The sequence below is a fragment of the Tupaia chinensis genome, unplaced genomic scaffold, assembly GCF_000334495.1.
Source record: "Tupaia chinensis unplaced genomic scaffold, TupChi_1.0 Scaffold000404_1, whole genome shotgun sequence".
NCBI lineage: Eukaryota > Metazoa > Chordata > Mammalia > Scandentia > Tupaiidae > Tupaia > Tupaia belangeri.
Window position 1 is genome coordinate 2,274,921 of NW_006159906.1, and position 6,367 is coordinate 2,281,287.

A 6,367-nucleotide genomic window follows, 5' to 3' on the forward strand; every position below is an offset into this window, starting at 1 on the left:
TTCCTGCATCAGCCTCCTAGGTAGCTAGGATTGCAGGGACAGGCCATAGTGCTTAGCCTGTTTAGGTTGTCCTGGGAACCAAATCTGGGTTCCCATAGGGCCTCGACCATTCCACAGTGGTATCCCCCTGCTTGTGCCTCTGTGGCTGGACCACAGTTTTTCTTTTTCTTTTTCACATGTTATTAATTTACAAAAGATCGGGACCAGCAGTTGGCGTAATGGCTATGTCGCTAGACTCCCACATAGTTGACCACGGTTCGAGTCCTGGACCCGACCCGGTGGTTTAAATTCCGGGCGCGTGTGCATGCATGCCCAAGATCCTGAGAGGAGAATGGAGGGGAGGGATTGCAGCGTGGTTACCCCCCGGGGGGTGGTATCTTGCTTTCTGTCTCTGTCTTTTTAGCGAGTGCATGCGCCCTATAGCAAAAACCTCTCCAAAAAAAATTTACAAAAGATCTTAATTAATCTAATACTTTCAATAGCAAGTGCAGCTGATATCTACATATCTATGAACACATGTCTTAACTTTAGTCATAAAACTCAATGAGTAGAATGAACACACTATTAAGTAGCACCTAGCTGAGGCTATATAGCTTAGTGTGATCATTAAATAGGTAATTTTTCTTTTTTGGGGGGGAGAGGTTTTTGCTATAGGGTGGTTGCGCTTGCCAGAAAGACAGAGAGAGAGCACTGGGTGGCCGTGGCAGGTCTGCTGGCAAGTGTGTAAGGGGAGACTACTCAGTGTGGAGACCACTTCACCCTTAGGGGACTCGCCACCATGAGCAGCACCTTAGCGAAGATGGCAGAGATCAAAGCCAAGGTGGCTCAAACTCAAAAGAACAAGGCCACAGCACACCATCTAGGGCCTCTTAAAGTATGCTTGCTAAACTTCTTTGAGAACTCATAACTCCTAAAGGTGGTGGTGGTGGTGGTGGAACAGGAGAAGGTTTTGATGTGGTGAAGACAGGTGACACTTGAAGTGCATTTGTAGGTTTTCCTTCTGTGGGAAAGTCTACACTGCTCAGTAACCTGGCGGGGTGTATTCCGAGGTGGCAACCTATGAGTTCACTACTCTGACCACTGTGCCTGGTGTCATCATATACAAAGGTGCCAAATTCCAGCTCCTGAATCTCCCAGGTATTATTGAAGGTGCCAAGGATGGAAAAGGTAGAGGCTATCAAGTCATTGTCGTGGCTTGAACTTGTAACTTGATTCTGATTGTCCTGGATGTCCTGAAACCCTTGGGACATAAGAAGATAGTTGAAAATGAGCTTGAAGGGTTTGGCATTCACTTGACAGTCAATCCCCCCCCCCCCAACATTGGCTTTAAGAAGAAGGACAAAGGAAGCATTAATCTTACCGCCACCTGCCCTCAAAGTGAACTGGATGCTGAAACCGTGAAAAGCGTTCTGGCTGAATACAAAATTCATAATGCTGATGGGACTCTGCATAGCGATGGCACTGCTGATGGCCTCGCTGACGTGGTAGAAGGAAATAGAGTTTATATCCACTGTGTCTATGTGTTAAATAAAATCGACCAGATCTCTGTTGAGGAATTGGATATCATTTGTAAGGTGCCTCACTCTGTACCCATCTCCGCCCATCACCATTGAAATGTTGATGACCTGTTGGAAAAGATCTGGGCTATCTGAAACTAGTGAGGATTTACACTAAACCCAAAGGCCAGTTCCCAGATTACATGTCCCCCGCGGTGCTGCCTTGCTCCAGGACCACAGTGGAGTACTTTCATATGAAGATTCACAAAAATCTTATCAAACAATTTAAATACACTCTGGTTTGGGGTCTGTCTGTGAAACACAATCCTCAAAGTAGGTAAAGACCAGACGCTGGAGGATGACGATGTCATTCAGATTGTGAAGGAGTGAAGCGTTCCCCTTCCCATCAGTGCAGCTCTCCACAGCAGCTTTCCCCGTGACCAACACTTGGCTTCGGCAGTCTCTGGATCAGCACTCAGGAGAGGGAGATGGCAGCTCCCACACTGGAACGTCACTTGTCTTGTTACTTGTCACCTTGTATGTTGAACTGTATAAAAGAACTGGTAGGATGTCAGAAACAAAAGAAAAAAGAAAAAAGATAGACAGAGAGAGACAGACAGAAAGCAAGAAATCCCCCCCCCAGGGAGGATGGCCACGCCGCAATCCCTTCTCCTCCATTCTCCTCTTGTGATCTTGGGCACGCACGCACATGTGCCCAGCATGAGTTTAAGCCACCGGGTCCAGGACTCGAATCACGGTTGACTACATGGGAGTCCAGTGATATAGCCATTACACCAACTGCTGGTCCCATTAAATAAGTAATTTTTAATGTATTTTTTAATTTCAAGAGAAGCAGTTTTAGCTTTATTAAATCAAAATCGAAAAATGTTAAGAAAAATTTGCTTAAGACTTGAAGCCAGTAAAAAGGTTAGGATTCTGTTTAAACAGCAGGTAGATGAACCTATCAACAGCTCAAGAGAAGACAAAAATCCTTAAATCTGGAAGAGAAAGCTAGAAGAAAATCAGTAATGTTTCAATCAAAAGTCATAAAGTTCTATTTCACCAGTTCAGTCTCGTGTAATTAATCTCTCTTCTGTTGAATTTGCAGTGTTACTGTTGTCCAATCTTCTATTTTAATTCTGGAAGTTAACATTTAATGTTATTGGTCTTTCCAGACTTGTTGCTACTATTAAGTTGGTCATTTTCTTGGTAGTTTTTTTTTTTTTTTTTTTGTACTCTTATTTCTCCCTGTCTTTCATTTTTCCTTCAGCAAATTATTTCATGTTTTGTTTGAGAATGTTTTCGTCTTTTCTTTCCATATGAAGGATAATCTTGCCAGGTATAGTATTCTTGGTTGAAATTGTTTTTCACTTAACACTTTGAATGTATGTTCCCATTTTTTCCTTGTTTACATTGTTTCTGACAAGAGGTCTAATGTTCACTTGATGGGATAGCCTTTGTAAGTAACATGATGTTTCTCTCTCGCCAATTTTAGTATCTTGTCTTTGTCTGTGATCTTGGTCAATCTGACTATGATGTACCTTGGAGAAGATCTTCTTGGGTTGATTCTATTTAGGGTTCTATGTATTTCTTGGGTCTGAATATTTGAATGCCTCTCTAGGTTTGGAAAGTTTTCTTCCATGATTTTATGGGATAAGATTATCAATGCTCTTATTAATTTAGTCACCTTCTGTGATACCATTTATCAGGATGTTTGGGCATTTAATGGTATCTACGCTTTCCCGTATGTTGTTCCCATCTTTTGGGTTATTTCCTCAGTCTTTTTGGTGACTTTTTCTAGGTCAGACGTTCTGTCTTTTACATCTGAGATTCAATCTCCTGCATGATCTATTCGGCTTTTAATACTTTCAAGAGAGGTTTTGATTTCCTGAATTACAGCCTTCATCTCTAACATTTCCATTTGATTCATTTTTATGATGTGTATTTCCTCTTTCAGATTGTGCAAGAACTTCCTCACCTCCTGGATCTCATTGTCTCTTTTCTCCTGCACCTTCTGGAGTTTGTTGTCTCTTTTCTCTTGCATCTGTGTTAGCTTTGTCACTATGAATATTCTGAATTCTTTATCTGACATTTCCATGAGTTCCATTTTACTGTCTGTGGATGAAGATGAGTTATTCTTTTCCCTTGGGGGAAGATATTTTCTTGGTTTCTCATATTTCTTGTGATTCTACAGTGGTTTCTGGTCATCTGATGGATTATATGTCTTTTCTAATTTCTGAGTGTTCAATGGTGTGTAGGAGGAGGTGATCTGCAATCTCTCTGCAGTTCTGTTTTTCTCCCTTCATGTACCAGATTCTGTAAAAATTGAGGATTACTCTGGGCCCTAAAAATATTCAGAAGTTTGACTACTGTGCACCTAGCCCTGTCTAGATACTCAGTGGGTAGAGGCTTAGCAACAAAGTGGAAAAGAGAAAAGAAAAAGAAAACAAAGAAAAGAAAAAAAAAAAACAATTCTTTTTTTTTGTAGAGGTTTTCGCTATAGGGCGCGTGTGCTTGCCAGACAGACAGAGAGAGACATAGAGACAGAAAGCGAGAAATCACCCCCCAGGGGGGATGGTCACGCCACAATCCCTTCTCCTCCATTCTCCTCTCGGGATCTTGGGCACGCATGCACACGCGCCCGGCTTGAGTTCTAAGCCACCAGGTCCAGGACGCGAACCACGGTCGACTACGTGGGAGTCCAGCAACATAGCCATTATGCTAACTGCTGGTTCCCAAAACAAAAATTTTTTTAAAGCAAAAAATGAAAACCGTGTAGTTGCTCTCAGCTCAAATGTAGATGGTTTCTGAGAGGGCCTGTGGTTGCCTGTTCTATGTGGGTAGGGAGAAAGATAAGAATTAGCAAGATAAAGGAAAGATAGAGAGCCAAGAAGTACTTTACTTTAAAAATTAAAAAAGAAAAATAATTAGAGAGAAACAGAGATAGACAGAATACACAGGGTGCCCCACATGTCTAGATCTTGGTGTTTGGAGGGTGAAGTCTGAGCAGAACATCTTCAGTTTCTCTAGTCCCTGGAAGGGGCTGCTCTCAGCTCAAATGCAGATGGCTTCTGAAAGTGCCTGTGATTGTCCTGTCCTGTCTAGATCTTGGGGTCTGGAGGGTTTGCTTGTTTTATTTTTATTTTTAAAAGTTTTGCCAGGGTACATGCACTCACTGGAGGGAGAGAGGGAGAGAGAGAAAGCACCCCCATCGGGCATTGGGCATAGTCATACTGCAATCCCTCCTTCTCCATTTCTCCCTCCTTTTAGAATTTCAGGCATACCTGCACATGTACCCAGGGTATTATTCTTTTCTTTCTAAAAAATTACTTATATAATTTTATTATTATTATTTTCAATTTGACTAGAGAGACAGGGAGAGGGGGCTGGAGTGTGAAAGCAAGCCTCCAGGTCCAGGACTCAGCTGCAGTTGGCCATGTGGGAATCTAGGACCTTAACCACCACGCGACTTGCCGGCCCCAATTCAGTGTATTTTTTAAAACTCTGGGTCCCAGACTTGAACCACACAGTTGGCCATGTGGGACCCAGCCACCCAGCCATCACACTACCAACTGACCCAGAAAAACCTTAGTTTTCAACTATTCCAATACTCACTTTATTACCTACTTTAGGTATCTAAATTTATATCATCTCTCTTTTTTTATTTTTTACTAATTTCCATATCTATATTTTTGCTCAGTTCTAGGAGATTTACTGCTATTTTTCAAAGCTTACTAATTCTTTTGCTAGCTAAATATGTTATCTATTTAGTCCGCGTTCTGAGATTTTCTGATTTTTATACGTGCCTGCTCTCCCATAATGGCATGCTTTCATTCTGCTTGTTCTTGCTTTGTGGATGCCATCTCCTCCTCTGTCAGTCTGAGGGTCACTGTGCCCCTCAGATTGTTCTAGAGAAAATCCACTCTGGTGCCAGCCCTGTAGTGTACCAGTAAATTCTGTGCATGGGAAGCTGGCTTCCACACGGCCAACCTCAGTTCGAATTCTGTCCCTAGCAGCTTGAAAACATACCACGTGTGTGTGTACACCCCAAATCCTGATGGGATGGAGAAACTATAGGAAAAAGGATTGTGGCATGACCACACACCAATGGGGAGTGTGCTTTTCCCCATCTCCAACAGTGTTGGCATCCATTGGCAATTTTTAAAAAAAGCACAAAAACAAAAAACTGGGACCAGCAGTTAGGATAATGGCTATGTCACTGAACTCCCATGCAGTTGACTGCGGTTTCAAGTCTCGGACCCGGTGGCTTAAACTCATGCTGGGCGTGTGTGCGTGCATGCCCAAGATCCTGAGAGGAGAATGGAGGAGAAGGGATTGCAGTGCGGCCATCCCCCCAGGGGTGATTTCTCGCTTTCTATCTCTCCGTCTTTCTGGTGAGCACATGCGCCCTATAGCAAAAACCTCTCAACTCCTGTCCCTGCTTAATATTTGGCCTAACGCTTCTGCTTCAATCTCCAAGGTTTTTTTTGTTTTTGTTTTGTTTTGTTTTGTTTCGTTTTTTATAAAAGTAGAAAAAAATGAGGAGGGGCGAGCTTAATGATCTCAATTTTAGCTTTGCTAAAGATATCTTTAAAAAAAGTTTGACATTTTAAAATATGTATATATGACTAAATTAAAAAGAAAGTGTTATATACACTCCCAAAATATTCAGACAAGAAGCCATTTTAAAGCTGAGGTGTGTCCTGGTGTGTTCAGGGAAGCCATGCTTTAAAACCATCTCCTAGACTCCCAAAATATTCAAAGTAAGACAACCTCTGTCTTCTCTCTGTCTCTTGCTGTTTGTCTCTCTGTCTATCGCACGCTCTCTCTCCCTTTACATTTTTAACTTTTTCTTTTTTTTTTAATTTTTC

At 42.2% G+C, this 6,367-nt stretch overlaps 1 pseudogene; it reads left to right on the forward strand.

Annotated features, from left to right (window-relative positions):
• Positions 1 to 732: 732 nt before the first annotated feature.
• LOC102467783 (developmentally-regulated GTP-binding protein 1 pseudogene) lies at positions 733 to 1,886 on the forward strand (annotated as a pseudogene).
• The last annotated feature ends 4,481 nt before the right edge of the window (positions 1,887 to 6,367 follow it).